A 24,321-nucleotide genomic window follows, 5' to 3' on the forward strand; every position below is an offset into this window, starting at 1 on the left:
CTTTGATTGGAGGAACAAGGTGAGGTATGAACTCCAAACCTCCCTTTAAGGAGAAAGCTCATCTGATATATCTCATCACTCAATTGATTGCACTGCTTTGTGACTTCTTTTTATTATTTTAGTTTCCTTTATTTCATACTAATCATAAGTATAACATAAATTATTTCAAAGTCCATATTGAAAGGTTTCAAAAGTGACCCACTCAAATGACTTTTTTTTTGTTTGTTTTGTTTTTTTTAAACCCTTGTACTTCGGTGTATTGTCTCATAGGGGGAAGATTGGTAAGGGTGGGCAATGGGGGTCAAGTGACTTGCCCAGGGTCACACAGCTGGGAAGTGGCTGAGGCCGGGTTTGAACCTAGGACCTCCTGTCTCTAGGCCTGACTCTCACTCCACTGAGCTACCCAGCTGCCCCCGAAATGACTTTTTAAAAAAATATTTTTATTTGTTTTAAAAATATTTTCCAATTATGTGTAAAACTATTTTATTTTTTAATTTTTATTTTGAATATTTCCCCCAGTTACATATTTCATGTTCTTTCCCTCTCCCCCAAACTCCCCTAACCCCCCTTAGCCAAAGCACAATTCCACTGGGCTTGTAAAACTACTTTATAACAATAATTTTTCTAAATTTTGAGTTTAAAATTGTTTCCTCTCTTCTCCTTGAGAAGGTAAACCATTTGATGTCGATTATATGTGTGAAGTCATGCAAAACATATTTCCATATTAGCCACATTGCAAAAGCAAATACAACAAAATAAAACAAGAAATATTAAGAAGGTAAAAAAAGCTATGCTTCAGTTTGCATTCAAAATTCATCTGTTTTCTATGGAGGCAGATAACATTTTGCATTATGGGTCCTTTGGAATTGTCTCGGATCATTATCTTGATCAGAATAGCTAAATATTTCACAGTTAAGTTAATCATCCTTACAGTATTGCTGTTTCTATGTATAATATTCTCCAGGTATTGTTCACTTCAATTTGCATCAATTCATATGACTCTTCCAAGTTTTTCTGAAGCCATTGTGTTTATAATTTCTTATAGCACAATAGTATTCCATCACAATCATATTCTTTTGTGAATTCTTTGACTTCTCCACCATTCTTAGATACTGCCTCCTCCTTTTCTTCTGCTTTTCAGTTATTTTTTTTTTAAACCTTACCTTCTGTCTTGGAACCAATTTGGTAAGGGTAGGCAATGGGGGTCAAGTGACTTGCCCAGGGTCACACAGCTGGGAAGTGTCTGAGACCAGATTTGAACCTAGGACCTCCCGTCTCTAGGCCTGGCTCTCAATCCACTGAGCTACCCAGCTGCCCCCTGCTTTTCAGTTATTTTTGTGTGTTGGCTATTATTAGTATCTTGAGGGCAAAAACTGTCCTTTTTTCATATTTGTATCCCAAATGCTTAGTACATTGCCTGACACATTATAGGTTTGTAAATGTTTTTGACTACATTTGCTTTATTCCTCTATTAAACTGAACTCCATGAAGTAAAGGGCTATGTCCTACCAATTTTCCTATCTCCTCCAATGCCCAGCATGCATTAAAAGTCAGAGTAAATAAAATGAGCTCTATATTCGATTTAGACCCAACAGAAACCTGATAAGTGTCTATTGAATTTTATCAAGCCAGAAGCTGCTTTTTGGCAATTTCCACTTGTTGATCCAAGTTTTGTTTTAAGTGAAAAGATGCCTCTTTTTTAAGGCATCTGTTATAGGTTATCTGATAGCCCCCTTACCTCCTCCCTACCCTCAGATGGAAAAGCTAAGGGAGGGAAGAGGAGGAAAATACGTTTGAAAGCTTTAATTTTCTAAGTGACATAACTGAATCATCTTTCATAATAATAAGAACTCACATTTTCCAAATAGGCTTACAAAGCACTTTCCTCATAACAATTTTATGAGGTAGGTAGTACATGTATGGGGCTGCTAGGTGGCTCAGAGGATTGAATGCCAGACCCAGAGTCAAGAAGACTCATCTTCCTGAGTTCAAATCCAGCCTCAGGCATTTAGTGGCTCTGTGACTCCGGGCAAGTCCCTTAACCCTGTCTGCCTTAGTTTCCTCATCTGTAAAATGAGCTGGATAAGGAAATGGCAAAACACTCCAGTATCTTTGTTAACAAAATCCCAAGTGGGGTCATGAAGAGTTAGATGTGACTGAAAAAATGACTGAAGAACAAGTACAGGTATCATAGTACCCAATGCATAAATGAGGAAAATTGGCACAAAGGAGTCTTCCCAAAGTTACAAAGCTGGTAAATTCCAGAGCTGGAAATTCAAACTTACCTTCTCTGACTCTAAGTCTTGGCCAGGGTGGGAGGGGAGTGTTCCTGTCTGTATCATACTATCCATTCATTTCAACTGGCCTCTACAAAGCCTCTTTATCTGCCTTGGTTCTGAGCTATACCATGCAGGATCAAGAAGGAAGAGATGTGATTGATGCTTTGGAGGAATTCATAGATGCAAGGAGAAAAGAGGTATGTACTAAAAATAGCCAGAGAACAACTAGAAGGGGGAAGGGAATTAACATTTATATAGCACTAGGTATTATGCTAAGCACTTTACAAATATTATCTCATTTGATCCTCAGAACAATCCTACAAGGTAGATGCTATTATTATCACCATTTTACAGTTGAGGAAACCGAGGCAAACAGAGGTTAAATGGTTTGACAAGGGTCACACAGCTGGCAAGTGTCTAAGGCCAGAGTTGAGTCTTTCTGAATTCCTACTTAGTACTCTATCCACTGTGCCCCCTGGATTGTCTGAGTACAATATACAATCTAGTACTAAATCGTAAACCTGTGGGTAATTGCTATGGAGATTCAGTTTCATTTCGTGGTAGAATTAGTCATGAAAGGCTGGTTCTTGAGGGAGGCGGTTCTTGAGTTGGGCATTGAAGGATGGGTAGGGCATGGTTTGGCAGAGAAGATGAAATAAAAAATTGACCAATTTTGAATGCATTGACCAGTCAATTTATCAAATAGTCAGCTGGATTTTATCCCACTGATTTGATTAAATCAATTGACTGTTTTGGCATCACAAAGACACACAACCTTAGTAAAAATTTATCTTGTTAATTGATTGGCTATTCATTTGGTACTTATAGAAGAACAGAAGGAAAACAACCTTCTAGGATATGAGAGTTGAGATTATACACCCAACCTAATGATCATGTCTTCTATAAAACTAAAACTCAAAAAGTCTTATTGAGAATATATTTCAAATCACAAATATGAATTTTTCATCTGGGTTTACTCCTGAACCATTGTCAGTAGGATGTAGGCTCTGAGCTGAATGCCAGCAGGAAGGAGGATGAGAACATCACTAAGCCATCCCCAGTCCTTTATCAAGAGACCCTTCTGAGCAACAGCATTTGTAAAATGACTGGAAGGATAAGGGTCATCTTGGGCTGGGTTTGGGGGATACCACCTTTGATCCAGCTGTAGGTTTTTTTTCCCTTGCTCAAATCAATGACTTTTCAGAAATCTAACTTATAACATCATAATTACCATGAACTTATAAAACAGCAAAGAAATAAATTGAAGTGTCCATCGTAGCCTGTTCTGTTCGGATCACATCTGAAACATTCTGGGCACTGTGTATACTGGACACAATATTTTAAGAAGATCATTAATAATCTAGAAATTATATAGGAACATACAAAGTAGTGAAGGACCCTAACATCATGCTCTATGAGGATCACTTGAAGGAAACGGAATCTTTAGCTTAGAAGAGAATGGTTGGAGGGAGAACTGCCTTAAGTACTTAAAAGGCTCATGGAAGAGGGATTTGACTAGTTCTACTTAATTCCAAGGAAAGGAACTGGGAGCAATTAATGCAAGTTTCAAAGAAGCAAATTTAGCTATGATTTAAGGGAATTTTTCCTTACAATTAGTGTTATACAAAAGTAGAATGAGTTGCCTGGTGAGGCAGTGGGTTTCTCTTCACTGAAGGTCTTCAAGTAAAGGTTATGTGATCATTTGTTAGTTAAGCTATAGCTTGGATACACTTTTAAGGTACAGGCTGACATAGATGGTTTTTGAGATCCTTTTAAAAGCAGATATAGAGGGAATGGTTCTCAATGTGTCACCAACACCCCATTCTCTCTCTGGACTCATTTATTCCAACTCAAAGTTACACATTTGAGGATGTTCCTCGGAGGTTAGATTGGTCATAGGTCACCACGATACTATAACCCACTCTTAAGGTCAAAGGGCTAACCCTAATGTGTGTGTGTATGTGTGTGTGTGTGTGTGTGTGTGTGTGTGTGTGATGTATGGTGTGGAATCACATATCTGCTTTCAGAACTTAGATCATAAGTCCCTACTGGTGTTCTTCTCATTTACACAAGTCAGCCACAAAGAAAGTATTAAATCTTCAGTGTGAAACATTAACTAAACAAAAAAAGCAAAACTAAGAATAATTGTAATATAACACATACGCTGTGGAAGGCAAAAGTATAGATACTCAAGACATATCAGTTCGCCCTTACCTCTAGATCACAATCTGCCACCAATCTGAATAGTTTCTTTTGAAAGACCGATTTATACAAAGATAGCAGTGAGCTAAATTTTTGAGTAAGGAAATCCATGTGCCATGGCCAACTCTCTGGGCTTTAGACCTGGGTGCCTCTGATTTCTTTAGAGCACAGTACATTCTGTGCATCATCTTCTGGGTTAGACTACTCCTTTTCTTTACTTCTTCTCTCTCTTGCCAGATGAAGCTGCTTCTCTGCTATTCTTAGCTTTTAGCTAAAATCAACCTGAAGCCTGAGATATGCAGAGGTTCCAGGGTCTGTTCTCTTAGATGCTGAAGCAGGGTAACAAAGAATCTTTCAATGAAAAGTGTTCAGGTTTTGCCCTCTGTAAACTTTGAAGAGTTTTCTATTTTCAAGCCAGAGAGGTCAATAAAAAAGACTTTGAGGTAGTTCCTTTCTCTCAAGTTGTTGGTAGTTCTATAGAACAAAGCAGCTTTTCCCTCTTCCAGATCTTCATCCAGAGCAGGGGACTGTCCCTTCCTTCAATCAGCTCTTTCAAACAGCAGGACTTTCCTCCAATCAGATCCACTCACCACATCAGCAGCAGAGCCTCTAAACGGGACTTTTCAGCTCTTGTCCATTTCTTAGTTCTAAGTGTTGTTTTCTGTCCTCTATCTTGACCTCTACGAGCACCTTTTTTCATTGACTTCATTGAGTTTTCTAATCTCTCTCCTACATGTTTTCTTTTTCTTTTCCTTTTTCGGACCTGGCTTCTATAAACAGGACTGTTACATATAGTGGTGATCCATCTCTAACTCAGGTTGCAAAATCTAAACTTTTGTTATGTGTGACAGAAATAGTTATTATAAGTAGTCCTAAAACAATAACTGACATTTATAGAGTGCTTTACATTTTGCAAAGTGCTTACCATATATTATTTTATCTCACCCTCACAACTCTCTAAAGTAGATGCTTTCATGAGACTGAGGAAGGTTCAATTACTTACCTAGGGTTGTACAGCTAAGAAGATCAGGGGGTATTTGCACTCAGGTCTTCCTGTTTTCCACTCAAGCTCTTTATCGTATGTCATCTACTTGACAAAACAATTCTTTGATCCAAAGTTTCTCAGCAACAAATGCCAAAGCCATAGTAGCCCTCTCTAACATAGAACGTTAGCCTACGAGATGCTGTTCTCTCACAGATACTTTGAGAACTTTTATCTGAAAGGTTGCTTTTCTCTCAGGTTCTCTTAGTACAATCTGTACTTCTCCTCAAGGTGTTTTTTGTCTCTATTTCAGACAAAATGTCTTTTTTGGACTCTTTAAGTAAGCAAAATGTCCACATAAGAATGCAGATGAGACTTTTTATTTTTTTGGACATGGCTAATGGGGGAATTTGTTTTGCTTGACTATACATATTTACAACAGGAGTTTTGTTTATCTTTCTCAATTAGATAGGTAGGAGAGGAGGTAGTGTGGTGAGGGGGACAGAGGGGAGAGGAAGGAAAGCAAGAAAGAGGTATATTTTCTTTGACTGAACAAATTTTTTTTAAACCCTTACCTTCCATCTTGGAGTCAATACTGTATATTGGCTCCAAGGCAGAAGAGTGGTAAGGGGAGGCAATGGGGGTTAAGTGACTTGCCCAGAGTCATACAACTAGGAAGTGTCTGAGGCCAGATTTGACCTTCTGTCTCTAGGCCTGGCTCTCAATCCACTGAGCTACCCAGCTGCCCCCAACTGAACAATTTTTAATGAAAAAATGTCTGTACAAGAAAGGAATAATTATTTGCATTTCTGATTCTGAGTTCTATTTGGGAAGGAAGGAGGAGGAACTGGTCCCAGCACTAGCCCAGGCCAGAGTCACAGTCCCAAAATGGCAAAGCTCATTGTAATCCATTCATAAGATTTGATTCATTGCATGGGAAGGAGGCTTGGGACAAGAACCAAGTGAGTGGGTAAGTGTGTTCTCTCTCTTCCAACAATCCAATTAGTTACCAAGTCCTACCACTTTCATATCCACAATATCTCTCATGTGAGGCCCTTCCTTTCTTCTCCCACTGAAACCACACTCATTTAAATCCTCATCTCTTTGAGTTTCGTCTTTTCAATTCAATTACTATCCTAACTAGCCTCTTTGCCTCCAGTCTAACCCCTGTCTAATCCCACTTCCGAAGTACTTCCCAAATAATCTTCCTAAAATACCCCTCTGACAATGTCCCTCACTCTACTCAAATTCCTGCAGTAGTTCTCCATTGCCCATTAAGTAAAGTATAAATTCCTGACCCTCCACAATCTGACTCCATCACTTGGGAAGCCTTATAAAATCCTATTCTCCGTCATATATTCCTATATGTCTCCATTTCTCTATTCTAAAAAAAGTCACAAAAATCTCATTAAGATGGGATGTCAAAGGCAATATTTTCCAACTTATATCTGAAGAGGAATCAGTCCAAAAGATTGCTGATGAACAATCATTTTGGCTTCACTAGAAGACTCCTCTTAAGGGAGAAACTCGCTGTCTCCCAACATAGCCCTTTCCACTTTTGGACAGCTTGAAGTTTTTGGAAGTTTGCTTCTGCCCATCTTTCACATATTTCCATAACTTTGTTCACAGCATCCCCTATGCTTGGAATAAATTCTCTTCTGCCATTGTTGTCCAGTCATTTCAGTTGTGTTTGACTCTTTGTGATCCTATTGGAGTTTTCTTGGCAAAGAAGCTGCAGTGCTTTACCACTTCCTTCTCCAGCTCATTTTACAGATGAGGAAATGAAGCCAACAGGGTTAAATGACTTGCCCAGGATCATATGGCCAGCAAGTGTCTGAGGCCAGATTTGAACTCAGGATAATGAGTCTTTCTAACTCCAGATCCAGGTACTCTACCCACTGAGTTACCTAGTTGCCTTTCTTCTGCCATTGTCATCTGTTTAAATTCATGACTTCTTTCAAGAACAAAGTTAGATGATGCTTCCTTCTAAAACCTTCCTTGACCTCTCCAGGTGAAAATGATTTTTCTGTCCCCAAGTTTTTTCATAGCATTTTACCTGTATCTCTTCTTTGTACTTATTTTTATTGTTTTTGTTTAATTTTTGCCTTTCTTTTATTAGATTTTAAATTCCTTAGCAGTTTCTGTCTTTCTATCTTTAACCATCTGCATAGAACTATGAGCATAGTAGGTATTAATAATATTATAGAATATCCATTAATATAATGTCATATAATAATATAATAAATGTTGCTTGCACTTGCTGGCTAGACTTACAAGGATTAGGGACATCTTGATAGGGTTTGCCTTATTAAGTTCACCTTGATAAAATGATGTTCAGGCCTCAGGGCGAGGGCTTCCTTAGGAACACATGCCAAGTTCATATACTGAAGCAAGGCATAAAAGCAAGAGAAGGGACAATATTTGATTGTGGTTCAGATCTGGGAACTCAATAGTTGGTTCAGGAGCCAAGCAGATCCAGATGCCAGCCTTGGACAATGGTAGGATGCAAAAGACAAAGTCCAGCTCCTTTCCTAAAAGTACTGTCCCTGGGACTTCTAGTGAATATGGAAGCGTTAAGGGTTGTACAGAAGCCCACCTTGCCCTGAATGTTGAGAACCCCACAAACCTCTCAGTAAGATCAATCAAAAAAGAAAAGCAAAAAGAAACAGGAGTAAGCGCCTCTATCCAGTCAAGAATAGCACAAAAGTGGCAGAGACAGGTGAAGGATCTGTACCAGAAAAGACCAGGGAGACCAGCTTAGTCCCCAACAAATGGGTTGAAAGGAAAGAAGGAAATTAACATTTATTAAGCACCTACTATGTACCAGACACTGGACTAAGAGCTTTAGAAATATTGTCTCATTTGATCACCACCACAATCTTTCAAGTACTGAGGAACCACAGATAGGATCTTGCAAAGAATTTTTTTTATGCTTTTACTTTCTGTCTTAGAATCAATACCATGCATTGGTTCTAAGGCAGAAGAGCGGTAAGGGTTGGGCAATGGGAATTAAATGGCTTGCCCAGGGTCACAGAGCTAGGAAGTACCCGAGGTCAGATTCGAACCCAGGGCATCCAATCTCTAGGCTTGACTCTCAATCCATTGGGCCACCTAGCTGCCTCTGATCTTACAAAACTTACTACAAACTTGAAATACAATATTTCAAAAATATAAAGATAAAAAATTTATTATCAAGAGAAACGTATATTGCAAAACTGGGTATAATTCTGTAAGGGGGCAGGGAGGGAGAATGAACCCTTTAATAAAATAGAAGCTTTTCAGGCATTGCTGATGAAAAGACCAAAGCTGAGGAGTAATCATGAAGTGAAAGCATAGGAGTCCAAAGAAATCTAAAAATGTAAATACATTTAAGAGATTAAAAGGAGATAAATGATTATGAAGTATTTACTTTCCAGTAGAGAAAGAAGAGACAAATGTATTGTTAGAATTCTAATATTTTCCTTAGGTCACAGAGTTAGATAAGACAAACACAGGTCCTGGATGTGGTTTTATTCTGTTTTGTTGATTTAACAAAAAGCCAGAAGGGAAGGGGCAAGGAATACAGGAGGGAAGAAATGAGACAAAAGGGGGAGGAACTGCTCTTTCCCATAAATAGGATAGACTAGGAGGATAATATACGAGCATATTGGGAAGCAGGCATCTGATAATTTCTTATCTGAATTGGATAAAAGAAGGCCGAATATACATATACATACATATACACAAAGAATTCAGGATAGAAATACATCAAATTCAATTCAAAGTACAATCTTTACTCTAAAGATTCACAACAGAGACTTGTAGGCTTGCCCCAGTATCCTCCAGGGATGCTGTCATCAAGATGAGTTGGGTGAAGGCAATTAGATGACTCAGGTTTGGTGATAGAAAGTCCTGAGTTCAAATCTGATCTCAGAAACTTTTTAGCTATGTGGCCCTGTGCAAGTCACTTACTTAATTCCCATTGCCTAGCCCTTATTGTTCTTCTGCTTTGGAAAGCAATATATATTATTGATTCTAAGATGGAAGGTAAGGGTTTTTTTTTAAATGAGTTGGCAGCTAAAGCTACAAAATTAAAATAGATGAAAGAGGTAATACTTTGATAGTTAACACTAACTGAACCTGCCAAGTATCAGTCAGTTCACAACCCTTGTGATCTTGGGATTAGGACAAAATTTTTCTAATTTTTATAAGGTGTGGGATTATTTTTTTGTTAATTAAAAATTACAGATATTTTGTTTTGACATAACAGCACTTGGCAACAAATTCCCAGATCTTCAACTGTTTCACTTATGACTTTTTATTATCATAACACTTCCTTGAACTTTTTTTTTTTGGACATTTAGTTCTTTTCTTAATATCAATGACTTCCTTTGAATAGAGCCCAGTAGTAAAATTTCTGGGTCAAAAGATATGAACCATTTAGTGAATTTTTATAGGCAATTCCAAATCATTTCCCAGAAAAGTTAGATCATTTGGGGGTTAATTGTTGCTTTGTAGTATAGTTTGAATTCTTATAACATCAAAAATCCCTGCCTTTTTATTGTATCACTTGATGTTCTTGACCTTTTATTTCTCCAAAGGAATTATCTTTTAATTTTGTCTAATCCTATAAAGTATTGCTTTGTGTAGGTTTCTTTTGAGAAGAGATTGTTTAATTCTTTGCCTGTATTTCTGGGGCCCACCATAGTGCCTGCCATATAGTAGGCTCTTCACAAATGTTGATCGATTGATTGATTGGTTGGTTGGTCGGCTTGGTATAGTGCTAGAACCAAAGAACAGTTTTGGTATTACAAACATTTTTACTATATTTTCAGGGTGGTTGTAAGATTTTAAAGTTTGTTTTTTTTTTCTCTACCCCTTTCAGATTTCTTGGTGTTACCCTGGCTAGGGGGATAGCACTGGTAAAGGAAAGGGAAAACAGAATCCTGAACCCACACTCTAGGGACATAGAACTCTTTCCAAACTGGCCACACCAATCCCTGGGATGTAAGCACATCAGTTAGAGGGTCCAAGGATTCTGATCAAGTCTCTCCTTGAGTCAAATAACTGACTCTATTGTCAAGTTTGAACAATTTTTCTTGGCAATTGTAGCTTTCCATAATCTGGCACCACTCTCTCTTTCCAACTTTGTTTAATAGATGTGTATATACATATATATATATATATATATATGTATGTACGTACATACATATATATGATGCATACATATGTACCTACTTGTACTCTGTGGAATAAAAAGAAATCAAACATATGTGTACAATTCATATTTATGAATATATGCACTCATATGTATATGTGTGTGTGCCTGTGCATTTCTACATTTGTGCAAGGCATTTTGCTATGTACTCCCACTCTGTGTTGAAGTCAAACTGGTTTGCTCTCTGAACCCTGAATGTATCAGAGGCCCTCTAATCTCCACACCTTTGCCTGCTCTGTTCCTTCTGCCTTCTTTCCCATTTTTCTTTGTATGCCTAGAACATAGTACAATGCAGAGCACATAGTAGGCAATCAACAGATGTCTATGGAATTTCTTGACTAAAGTTAGAGCAAGAAAAGACCTTGGAGGGAATTGAGTACAGCCTTTTCAGATGACAAAACTGAATACCAGAGAGGCTGTGACTTCCCTAAGATCACTATGGTAGTATCAGAGAGTTGGGATTTGAACCCAGGTTCTCTGCCTACAAATCTAGTTCTCTTGCCAGTGTATTCCACTGCTTGGCCTGAGTCTCTTCTAAGGACCTATCTTTAATTTCAAGGAACTAGACACAGTCTAGAACACTTCAAAATTTGCTGACTTCCCACCACTATGCCATAATTTAACTTTGGGGGCAAAAAATAGTCCATTTTGAAGCCCCCATTCCTTCAAACTCTGAAGCTTGCCTGCCTGGTCCATCCCTCCCTTCCTCTCCTCTACCCTGAAGCACTCTAGTTAATATCTTTCTCATAAGGAGTTTTAAATTATAAGCCTAAATGAGGCCTATAAATTAGACTTCATAAAATTCCATGCGCATCATTTTCGAGCAGAAAAGGCTCCATAAGAAATATTTTCCACGCGACCCCCTAAGTTCCCCTCCCTTTGCAATATAACATTTATTCTAATATTAAAATGGCAGCTGTTCTATAAATCGTGAATCATTAGCACTCTTCATCGATTTTTCCCGCAGCCTCCAGCCCTGGGCAGAAACCATGTGTGAATATCAGTCTATTCGATTGAGATTCATATCCTATTTGGGGGTCAGAGATCGGGACCTCGTGAGCTTGAACTTCTATCAGCCCAAAGCTGATCAATACTTGGAGATATATTTGGGCCTGGCTGCTCACACAGATTAAGTGGTCATAAATACAAGGGGAAAGAAACAGAAGACTGCTCCAATAAGTGGCTGAGGCCAGGAGGAGGGAGACAGGCAGTGAACTTGGTGACAAGAGGCGGAGATTGTGACCGCCTGCAGGGGCCCCAAGATGCTGGGTTTTCTGAGCAGCTGACAAGGTTTGGGATTCTTGAAAAAGAATCCCATTGAAAAGGTGATGATGCCTGAAGGTTGCTATTTGGGCCTGGATGGGGTCAAGGGTTGTGGAAGGAGAGGTCAGAGGAAGATTCTGGCTCATTGTCCAGGGCTGGGAGCTCTGGAACACTGACTTCTTTTAAAATTAAAATGTGGCTTGTGTCCTTACACACTAATAGTGGATTCCAGCATACATTTCTGTGGTGTTTCAAGGCTTCCTAATGGCTTGCCAGAAAACAGCCAGCATTATTGTCCTTCAAAAAAAAAAAATGAAAAAAAAAACCCAAGGTGAATCAGGTGTAGAGAGTGAAAATGATTGACCCATGGTCATTTAGCTAGATCAGGCTGGACTAGGGGTTTGAAGCCAAATCTGCAACTCAGACCCCAGTACTGATTCTTTGCACAATTCTGGGTTATCTCTCAGTGTTAAGAAGACCTAAGAAGCCAAATTTGCTTCTACAAGGCCTTTAGGGAGAGGGGAGCAAAGGAATTCCCTAGAAATAAATGTGAGCAAATGCTTCTCTGAATCAAAGGCCCTTCTGCCACTCAATAAAAAGACATCAGAAACCATGGCATGAAAAACATACACAGATTATGAAAGCAGCATGAGCCATTGTATGATCCGACATTAGGCTTTGTCAGTGACAAAGGGAAGCCCATTTGTCACAGGTCTTGTTAAAGATGGGTGGCCCACATACCTTTGATAAAAAATGAAAAATAATATCATATGAAATCATCCAAAAGACGTGCCATGGGCTTGTCAACAACACCGAGGGAAGAAGTTCCCCGGGACATTACCTGCCTGGTAATTTTACGTCTTTGCTCCCCATTTTAATCTTCCATGGGCCCTTAAACTCTGTTTTATCCTGAATCTTTCAGTTAGGGAAGGAATGGATTCCTTTTGTAGAGAATAGCTAAGCTGGTCCTTTTATGTTAGCCCTTTTCCGGGTGTCCATAGACAGTGGGAGGGGGGATTCTGCACAGACCTCCTGCTGATATCCCTTCCAGCCCCAGCCCCCCAGCCAGAGTGGAGCTTCCCTTGGCCTGTCCTTGGGGTGCCCTTGCTGTGGCTGCATCATTACCATAAAGAATGTGTTCCTCCGCCTCTACACAAGTACCACTTATTATCATCTCATATATTTCCCCACACAGTCACAGGGTCTCTCTGGTTGTGTTGCAAGGTCACTGACACATAATATATTCAATCTATTAAGTTATTAGGGAGATAAATAATTTGGGTGCACATTGCACTCTGACCTTTTACCTTTTCCCCTGGTAGGTGGGACCTTCCTCCCCCCAACCGTGAGACCTCCATCCCCCAAACTAATCTTGCCCCTCTTGAATAGTAATTCCATCAGGGGCATGGACTACAGCTGTACCAATGCAGGAACCTCAAACATAATTTCTTTATGGAGATGGGCAATGGGAATATGAAAATTTAAGCCAAAGCGGATGTAATTTAACTCAGCATTATTTATTATGGACACAAATCCTTTCTAATATTGGAGGATAAGGAATGGACAAAAGCAACATCACATAAACAATCCGTAAAAGCCAAACGTGGTTCTTCGTCTAATGCAATTGCTTTCTGCTTTCCCTGGTCTATAAACAGGTTCCCTTTAAACGGTCAGGGTGTGGGTCTGTGAGCTTGTGTGTGGAGATTCCCAACTGCCTGATCATGTGAAATGAAGATAAAAAAAGGGAACAGGGAGAAATTGAGAAGTTACCAGACTTCACCCTTGGAAAATTCAGCCCAGGGAAATTTCAGAATAGTTCTCCTCCTCCCCTGCCCCCAATGGGGCTATAGAAGTTGATGGATGGTGGCCACATGAATTAGGGGACAAAGTACTGGACTTAGAGTCAGTCTGGACCAGGATCCAGATCCAGTCTCAGGCTTTTACTAGCTGTGAGACTTAGGACAAGTTATTTAGTTTCTCTGAGGCCACAATTTTTTTTCCATCTCTAAAATAGGGATAGTAATAGCCTCCTCCTGAGCTCAGTGGTTTTTTTCCCAGCTCAGAGGAAGTGGAAGTCATTTATAGCCTGAGTGACCCTGGGTGAGTCACTTAACCTCATGTAAAACTAATTAACTTCTCCCAGACAAGGTGGTTGGATTAAATGACCTCTGAGGTCCACTTTAGCTATAGAACGATAATCTAACCTCTCCTGGCTATTGTTAGGGTCAAATGAAATCATTCGTATAAATTGCTTTGCAAACCTTAAATCCAGGCAGCTGGGTGGTACAATGCATTAAACACAAGACCTGAGTTCAAATTTGAGTTCAGACATTTAGGAGTTGTGTGACCCTGTGCAAGAACTTAACCCTTGTTTGCCTCAGTTTCCTTATCTGTAAAATGAGCTGGAGAAGGAAATGACAAACCACTACTATATTTCTGACCAGAAAATCTCAAATATGGTAACAGTCAGATAGGGCTGAAATGCCTGAACAAAAACAAATCTTAAAACACTAAATGTAAGAGGCAATTATTTTTTTATCTCCTGTAAGGCAGCTGTACTAGGCCAGAGAAAAGGTATTCTGGCAAATAGATATATGCACCAGGCACTATGCTACATGCTTTTTTTTTTTTAACTCTTATCTTTTGCCTTAGAACCTGTACCAGTGATGGCAAACCTTTTAGAGACAGAGTGCCCAAATTGCACCCTCACATGACATGTGAGCCACCCTCTTACCCCAGACAGGGGAGGGAGGAAGCTCTCTCATTGGGCTGCTGGGCAGAGGGGCAGTGATGGGAGAAATGTCCTCAGGCGTGGTGAAGAGGGAGAAGGAAGCAGCCCCCTCCAGCACATGTGCCATAGGTTCACCAATCCAGGCTAGGCAACAGGGGTTACTTGCCCAGAGTCACACAGCTAGGAAGCATCTGAGGTAAGATTTGAACTCCTGTCTCCAGACCTGGCTCTCTATCCACTAAGCCACCTAGCTGCCCTACTATGTCCTTTTTAAATTTTTACAAATATTACCTTATTTGATGGGGGAAAGGAATAGCAGAACCAACAAAACTTGAGGCTCCATGGAAGCTACAGTCTTTGTGGGCTGATCCTCGTAGGAGTCCACAGTGTTGGAAACCAGATCCAAATGATTCAGAGAAAAATTGAGCTAGTTGAAAGGGATGATGGTCATGATCAAAATGATGATCACATTTTAAGTGCTTTGAGGCTTACAAAGTACTCTATATATGTTATCTCATTTGCTTGGTGGGTGTGGAATTTAGTGCTAATGAAAATATTCAAAGACAGATAATGGAGTAGCAAAATACAGTCAAATCTTGTTATACACATAACCTTCTCCTCTGATCCTTCTGATTGGTACTGGGCTCATTTCCTGGCAGTCCATCCTGGCTGTGCTTCCTTTCTCTGGGATATCCAGGGATAACCTGCTGCTTTCCCATTCTGGGCTTTTCACTGGGAGACTTTTCTTTCCTTTGACAATACTCCCTTGACCCACAGTCTCTCCTCTGGGGCCACTGGTTTCTGGGTATCTTGGTGAGCAGATCAAAAAGGGAGGGAAAAAACTCCACTTTTTGGAAATCTTTGAAGGGATCCTGGAGATTTTAGAGGAATAGTTCCTGAGCATTCCCTCTGATCCTGGGGATGGAAGGAGGTTGGGGCTTTCATAAGAAGCTGCTATGGGTCAGGGATCAGAGCAGCCCAGTGTTCTTAAGAAGGATGGAGTGGAGGGGGAGGGGTTTGACAAATAACACACTAGTGGCAACAGGAGGCCATTCCAGGGAAGCAAAGCAGGAGGCTGACCTGACTTGGACCCCACGGGAACCTCCCCAGCAGTGCCGGGGCGGTGAGCTGCAGCCCAGACAAAGGGCCAGATGGGAAGACAGACCCATGGCAGATGCCCCCCTCTGAGGAGGGGAGAAAGACAGAGCTCTGGCTTTGGCACCCATACCCAGGTTGTGGGACAAGTTGTTGCATCTGGTCCTTACAATGGGGACTTGATATGGGGGGCTGGATGAAAGAATAATACCATATAAACATATATACATTTTTCAATATTCTGAGGCTCAAATATAAAGGTCACCATTCCAGGATCAGATTTTGGCAGAGGAAGACACAGGAGCACCCTGTGACCCAGCAGCCCATTTATGGTTCCAGCCCAATCTTAAGCATTAGGTTTATCTAATTAAAGAGGTAGAAATTAGGAGCCTTATAGAGTACCTAACAACACCTTCATTTTGCAAATGAGTAAACTGGGGCTGGAAGGCAGGGAAGGGACATGCCAAATTGCATACACATAGTGACAGATCCAAGCATCCAAGCCCAGATCCCCTGGCTCCAGATCCAGTGAGGACTCTTTCTGCTATACCACACTGCCTTTCTTGGTCCTACCTTTCCCTTCTAATTCCCTCTTTCACTTCTCCCATCTTCAAGTTGAGAAGAGAGAGGCCCTGCATTATTTATTAATTTATTTTTAATTTTATTTTTATTATCATGCAAAATACACTTCCATATTTGTCATTGTAAGAGCACACTCATACTAAATTAAATCCCCCAAATAAATCTGTAAATACACTAATATGAAAGATAGTAGACTTTGACCTGCATCTATCCGACTCCAACAGTTCTTTCTCTGGAGGTGGATAGCATTCCCTGTCATAAGTCTTTCAGGATTGTCCCAGATCATTCACTGCATTATTTATAAGAAGAAATAGATGTAGCAAAGAAATAAATAGAATCATTGCATGTCACATCTGGAAGTAACTCTAAGAAGTCGTCTTGTCCAATTTCTTCATTTTACAGATAAGGAAACTGAGGCCAGGTGAGAGGAAGTGACTTACTCATTATCAGACTGTTCATGGCAAAGCTCAGACTAAAACTGGAATCTCCTTGCATCTGATGGGTAAAAGACAGTCTGGCAGGGAAATGTCCTGGGAAGCCTGATCAGAGTTATTTGGGGGGAAGGGTTAGATAGAAATCAACTCATCGACTCTCACTTGTTCCTTGAAATCATGTTCCAAAGTGGCAAGATTAAGTACCTCCAGCCTCTGTTCACCTCCAAGCAGAAGATACATAAAAGGGATACTGTAAGTATTTTTTTTTAATCTGGGTCAAAAGTAGTTTGGTGGGGTGGGGGAGCACAGGGGCCCATCTGGCCATGAGAACAGTCACATCAATGGAGAAAGTTTACTCCTCAGGTCTGTGAGGAAGGTAGGGAAAGGTGGGTGCAGAGAGGAGCACCATAGCAATGGCAGCTCTGCTGTTTGGTGGTACCCAGCCAGAAGACCACACGAGGTAATGAGCACTTTAGAGAGGATATATGTTTTCCTGGGAAGGAAGCACACCTTCTAGAGCAGTGATTCCCAAAGTGGGTGCTACCGCCCCCTGGTGGGTGCTGCAGCGATCCAGGAAGGCAGTAATGGCCACATTTTTTTTTTTTTTTTGTATTACATTCTATTCTGAGTTCAAGAAATAGTTTCATAATTTCCAGGGGGCGCTAAGTAATATTTTTTCTGGAAATGGAGCGGTAGGCCAAAAAAGTTTGGGAAGCACTGTTCCAGAGGAAAAGGCATTCCCACTTCTTTGCCCTTCTTTCTACCTTTCCCTCCGGACCCCAAAGTATGTCCCACCCCCAAGAAAGAATATCAGTGTCCTTGGTCAAAGACTCACTCTCCTTAAGCTAGTCACAGCTCTGCCTATCCATTCCAAGAGCTCAGAACATAAAAGCCAGATTTGAATTTTTGTTAGCTGGGCTCATGGGTCTCTTTTCCTAGGGATGATGAGAGACTATGTAACCCATTGTCCTGGAGTTGGAATATTAAGCCTGCTAAAGTGTCCATCATATTATTTCATGGGTTTGATCATGAAGATTGTATAACCTGCTGCTGCTGACAACTTCCCATAAGATTTCCACCTCTGACATCTGATGTCAGATGAATGATTTGGGGGAAGCGCATGTGAAGGAAGCCTAAGGAATTAGCCAACTTTAGAACAAGCTGTTTCCAAGGGGAGGTTCCCAGTAAAGAGATGTGCCATAAAACTTCCTTCTAGGGTTATTAATTTCCTTATTGCAAATAGCTATATATTCAAATACCACCCCACCCCACCCCCTGCCTTATTTTAGCTAATAGGACACTCAATTTAATGAGTAGAGTTTGCATAAGAGGAGGCTGCTAATTAAATTTTAAGCCTTGTCACTTTAAGGATTTGTTCCTGGTAGGGTGGGTCACTTGGAATCCTGGCATCTGTTAAAGAATAATGGCAGGGCCTTATAGATACACCTATTTGCTTTGAATATCTCTTCTGTCTGGTATTTGAGACTTACCATAATCTAGCTCCCTCACTCATTCTGCCTACCTGTCCCAGTGCTCCAGTTTCTCTCCAACTCCAAATGCCCTTTTGTCTTCATTCTTTCTTTTGCTTTATTGTGCACTTTGTCCCTTCCAATCTGGAATGTTCTCCCCACTGATCTTCTCACCTGGACTCTGCCCATAACTCAAATCCCAGTTCACTTTTACTCCATTACCCATTTAATTCCATTACCCTTCTTGGAAATGTCTTTCCTAATGGTTCTAGTCCCTGTCATTGTTTCTGTCCACAAGCATAAAATGGCCCTTGACATCTGTGGCACATGACTTTGCACTATATGATCTTGTGTTGTGCTCAGTTTGAGGCACACTGACCTCATTTCTCCAATTAGACCATCTTTGAGAAAGGACATCATGGATTTTTCTTTTTTTAATTTAAAAAAAATTTTATAATGTATTTATATTTAAGCAGTTGGTAAGTAAATAGGTACACATGCAGAAGACAAATAGCAAACAAAAGATTATAGATTTATAGCTGGAAGAGACCATGGAGGTCATCTAGTACAACCCTTTCATTTTATTTTTATTTTTTTCTATTAAATTTTTTTATTTTTATATTTTTCCCACGATTCCACTATTCGTGTTTTCTCCTTCCCCTCATCCCTCTCCCCTCCTGGAGTTGACAAGCAATTCCACTGAGTTATAATATATATATATGTACATATATATATATACATACATACATACACACACCCATACATATATATTATCACTCGAACTCATTTCCATATTATTAACTTTTTAAAAGAGTAATCCTTTAAAACCAAAACCCAAAATCACAAAGCCATATAAACAAGAGATAAATCATATGTTTTATTCTGCATTTCTACTTCCACAGTTCTTTCTCTAGATGTGGATAAGTCCCAAAGAATTGTCTTGGATCAATGCATTGCTATTAGTAGCAAAGTCAATTACCTTTGATAGTCCCACATTGTATAATGTCCTTCTGGTTCTGCTTATTTCACTCTGCATCTGTTCATGGAGGTCTTTTCAGTTCTTATAGAAATCCATCAGTTCATCATTCCTTATAGCACAATGGCATTCCATCACCATCATATACCACAATTTGTTCAGCCATTCCCCTATTGAGACGCATCCCCTCATTTTCCAAGTTTTTGCTACCACAAAAAGCGCAGCTATAAATATTTTTGTACAAACAGATTTTTTCCCTTTATTGCTGGGTCAAAGGGCATGTATTCTTCAAAGGCCCTTTGGGCAGATCATGGATTTTTCTTTTGAACCCTGAGAAAGATAGAAAAGGAAGGCAGAGTAACAAGAGGATATGCCCTATCTCTCAAAGCCATAACCAGTGAAGGTGTTTCCTTCCCTTTTAGATAAAGCATTTATTAATCACTTACTATGTGCCAGGCATTTGTGCTAAATGCTGAGAATACAAATACAAGCTAAAAGAAAGATAGTCCCTGCCTTCAAGAAGCTTACATTCTTTTGGGGACCAGATAGTATATAAAAGGGAGCTGAAAGGGGGATAAGGGAGAGCAAGGTGAAGTCCTTGAGAGTCAAGAACAGCTTGAAGAGGAGTGAAGAAGTAGGCGTGTCCTCTAAGGGAGGTTCCAGAGAGGAGCTCACTAATTAGGAAGAGGGGCAGACGAGGGTAAAGGGGTCTTCCAGGTGAGAAGTGTGCTGGGGCACGGTGCAGAAGTCCAGAGAGTCAGGACTAGAGCCAGGAGAAGATGAATTGAGCTAGATCCAGAGATTCAGGATTTCTTAAACTTAAAAAAAACTAAAATTAAGCTCATGTGAAGGAAGCCTAAGGAATTAGCCAACTTTAGAACAAGCTGTTTCCAAAGGGAAGTTCCCAGTAAAGAGACATGCCATAAAACTTACGTTGTTTGTTTGTTGGTTACATTAAAATTCCCAGGAATCTCATCCCCTCCCTCCCCTCCCTGCATCACACAACAACAACAAAAATGTATGTATAAATTATGTCTTATGTTTATCAGTTCTTCTGGAGGTAGACATTCACAAGTTATTCTTCAAATATTAATTCTGTAGCTACATATAATGTTCTCTTGGTTCTACCCATTTTGCTCTTCATGGTTTCATGTGGATCTTTCCAAGTTTAAAAAAAAATTAACCTGCTCATATTTTCTTATAGCACAGTAGTACTCCACCACAATTATATACCACAACTTGGTTAGCCATTCCCCAATTGATGGACATCCTCTCAATATCTAGTTCTTTATCACCACAAAGAGAACTGCTAGAAATATTTTGGAACATAAATTTTTCCTTTTTTCCCCATTTTCTTGGGAAACAGACCCAACAGTGGTATTGCTGAGTCTAGGGGGATATTTAGGCTTAATAGTTTAAATAAAATAACAAATCCACATTATAAAGATCAAACTCAGTGGGAGCCAAGATGCTGTCCTGTTTCTCCATCTTCTCTCCCTGACTGCCCACCTCTCTCCCTCTTCTAACTTGCTGGAAATCAAGAGCATCACTTCTCAGACTGATGTATAATACAAGTAGGATAAACAGAGCTCTCCACCTTTCCTCTGAGCTTGCCATGTTGTTGAGACTCCAGGGAAGGTAATTAGGTCACAAGAAATATTTAAATAGAGGGGGAGGACACCTTCTCAGAGTGTTTGTAAAGGAGACTTTTGGAATGTGTGAGGTTAGACTAGATGACTCTCCGTTCCTTTTCACCTCCAAAGTCTATCATTCTAAATGCTTTGGCTCAAAATGCTTTTCCTTCTAGCTTTTGCTAGCTAATAGACAAAATAGAGTAAGAATAATTGCTTAAAGCAAACACTAAGAGAAGTTAAAATTAAGATTTGCCAGGGTTCACTCTCACTGTGGATGGACACAATCTGACTCGTGCAATAATAAATCTGCTGGCACTCATATTTCCTGTATCTAAATCGTGTAGCTGGTTATCTTAAGGAAGAACCATAACAATCAGTAAATGCCATGTTTGTGCTTTGAAGATGCCACTGACGCTGACTCAGACTAGTCTCTCCAGCAGTGGTGATGGGTCACACTGAAACATCCATACTCTCTAATTAGGTCTAGTTGTTTTGGAGAGCATGTGCTGTCTGTGAGACCAAAGTTATGAGTTCCATCTTCATATGGATTAAATGACTTTTTCCAGCCATAACCACAATCTGATAACCCTTGCCACAGGCAGTCAACTCACAAAGTAGACCAAAAGAGAGTGTGGATGGCTGAGTGCCACCCATCCCCGCTACCGGTCTGAGCAGATGGCCCAGGGGGTCAGTGTCAACGATGTCTTCAAAGCATGAATATCTCACTTGCTGCTGCCTGTACAGTCCTGCCTCCCAGATCCTTCTTTGTCATCCCTCCCTCTCTCTCCAGCTCAACGTCAGAGGACGACGGAGAGGGGAAAAGGGACACATGAGGGCACTTGTGAACATGACAAGCATTTCTTGGAGTCACAAATAAAACATCCCAGGCCTTGACCCCCTGACCTTTCTGAAGCCAGAACAAGGCAGGTGGTCTGGGAGGGGTGGAAGACTTTGTCCCTCTACAATAGCTGAGTAGCAGATTATGTGGGAACCTCTCAATGAGGGACAGGATGGAGAGTCCCTTTATAAATGGACTGCAGGACAATCAGTCATTTGGACCCAAATCAGAGTTTTTCTAACACTGCAGGGTATCTCTCCATGGCGTGATTCAATTTCATGCCAGCCCTGTGCTCCAATTCCACCAAATTAACTCAGAATTACATTTGCCCCCTTTGATTCTAAGCACCTGGCATAATTACTGCCCTGATCCAGGGAGATGTGTTTGGGGAACACGAAAATTGTCAATATGCATTTTTAGTCATTAACATGCTGATGAACTTCACCATAACAAGTAGTAATCAGATGGTGTGCCTCCAGCTGGGATATTTAAGAGAAGTGAAATATATCCTCTTTCGCAAATGGATTCTTCCTTTTAGCTCCTCATAACCCAGCAGAAATATGGCCCTAAGACTTTCCCCACTAGGGCCATCTCATCCCTGGGAGAGAACCCAGATTTGTTATTGCAGGATTGCTGCTCAGAAATACCAATAATGATGTATTTCAGAAAAGAATTTGGGGGTTTGAGCTGAGTGTTAATAACTGAATTGTGGAATTACTGCACGTAGGCTTGGGGGAAGAGAAGGGCTCATCTCAACTGGAAAGAAGTCCTTTTTTTTTTTTTTTTTTTAACCCTAACCTTCCATCTTAGAATCAATACTAAGTATTGGTTCCAAGACAGAAGAGCAGTAAGGGCTAGGCAATGGGGGTAAGTGACCTGCCCAGGGTCACACAGCTGGGAAGTGACTGAGGCCAGATTTGAACCCAGGGCCTCCCATCTCTGGTTCTCAACCCACTGAGCCACCCAGCTGACCCCTGGTGTAATATAGGATTTGGTGAGCCCAGTGGTTCATGCTCCCTTCAACATTCCATCCAGGCCAACTGACAGGTTTCCCCTAAGCCAACATGGCAATGTTAAAATCCTATATTACACTGGAAAGAAGTTCTGATGATTAGACATGTTATGTTGCAGGCAGGGGAGAAGTTTTCTTCTCTTCTCATGCAGTCCACATTACCTAAATTCAGGTTTTCCATTTATAAAAGGATGGGGGTTGGATCACACAGTAAAGGGGCAGTATAGGACAGTGGAAAGAGCATGGACTTTAAGGTCACAGGACTGTGTTCAAATTCCTCCCTTATTCTCCTTAGGCTCCAATTTCTTAATATATAAAAGGAGGAGTTTGGATTAGTTGGTCTGTGAGTTTCCTTCTGATTCTAGATTTATGATCATTAAAATCTTTTCCAAGTTTAACATTTTATGAATATTCCATATTCCAGAAGGAATTTTTAAAAAAGATTGCTTCCCAGTGTTTGGCTATCGAAAAACTCAACATCATGATATTTTTAAAAAATTTCTAAGGACTTTAAAATGCTTCTTTGCCAACCTAGCATTTCACAAATCTTAAACATGGGGCAGGCATCGAGGTGGTGGAGTAGATAAAGTACCAGACCTGGAGTCAGGAAGACTCACCTTCCTGAGTTCAAATCCAGCCTCAGACACTTATTAGCTGTGTGACCTTGGGCAAGTCACTTAATTCTTTTTGCCTCAGTTTCCTCATCTGTAAAATGAGCTGAAGAAAGAAATGGTGAATTATTCCAGTATCTTTGCCAAGAATACCCCAAATGGGGTCAGGAAGAGTCAGATACAACTGAAACAACTCAACAACAAACTTAGGTAGTCCTTTTACCTGTCTCATCTAAGCATATACAGCTATAGGAAAACTGACATGTTAGTGAAAACATATCCCCCTTTCCACCCCCTGCTCTGGGCTTGTACCTCCCTTTTTGTTCAGGAAGACCTACAGTGCTTATCACATAGGAAGTCTGGAAGCCTTTTTGGGGAGCAGAACATAGTGTCAACACCTTTCCTCCCCAAGTCCTGTTAATGTTAACTCCACAAGAGCTCTCACAGATGTCACACTCTCTTCTGTGCTCCTGACACCATCACTGTGGCATCAGTTCATCAGCAACTGCCCAAACCATTGCAATAACCCTCTGCCAGGGCTTCTCACCTCTTCTCTATGGCTACTCCAAACAAATCTCCTGCCACTGCCAGGATACAAGTAAAGTCACTCTTCTGCTCAAAAAGCTGTAATGGCTCTCCATGACTCCTGAGTATAGTTCAGAATTGTTTTTTTTTTTTTGCCTGCCCTGTGCAAGACCCTCTGCAGTCTTCTCCTTTGCTAGCTTTCCCTTATGGTGCTCTCTTCTATATGTTCATTAAGAGAGACTTCTCAGTATCCCCCTGAACATATTCTGGGCTTTTCCACCCCATGCCTACATTAATGATGTTCCCTTTGCTTGGAAGGTCTAATCTTCTGTTCTTTGCCTGATCTCCCTCCCTCTATCTGTCTGTCTGTCTCTCCCTCTCTCTCTCTCTCTCTGTCTCTCTGTCTCTCTCTCTCTGTCTCTCTCTCTCTCTGTCTCTCTCTCTGTCTCTGTCTCTGTCTCTCTCTCTCTCTCTCTCTCTCTCTCTCTCTG

Source organism: Gracilinanus agilis, chromosome 2, assembly GCF_016433145.1.
Source record: "Gracilinanus agilis isolate LMUSP501 chromosome 2, AgileGrace, whole genome shotgun sequence".
Classification (NCBI taxonomy): Eukaryota; Metazoa; Chordata; class Mammalia; order Didelphimorphia; family Didelphidae; genus Gracilinanus; species Gracilinanus agilis.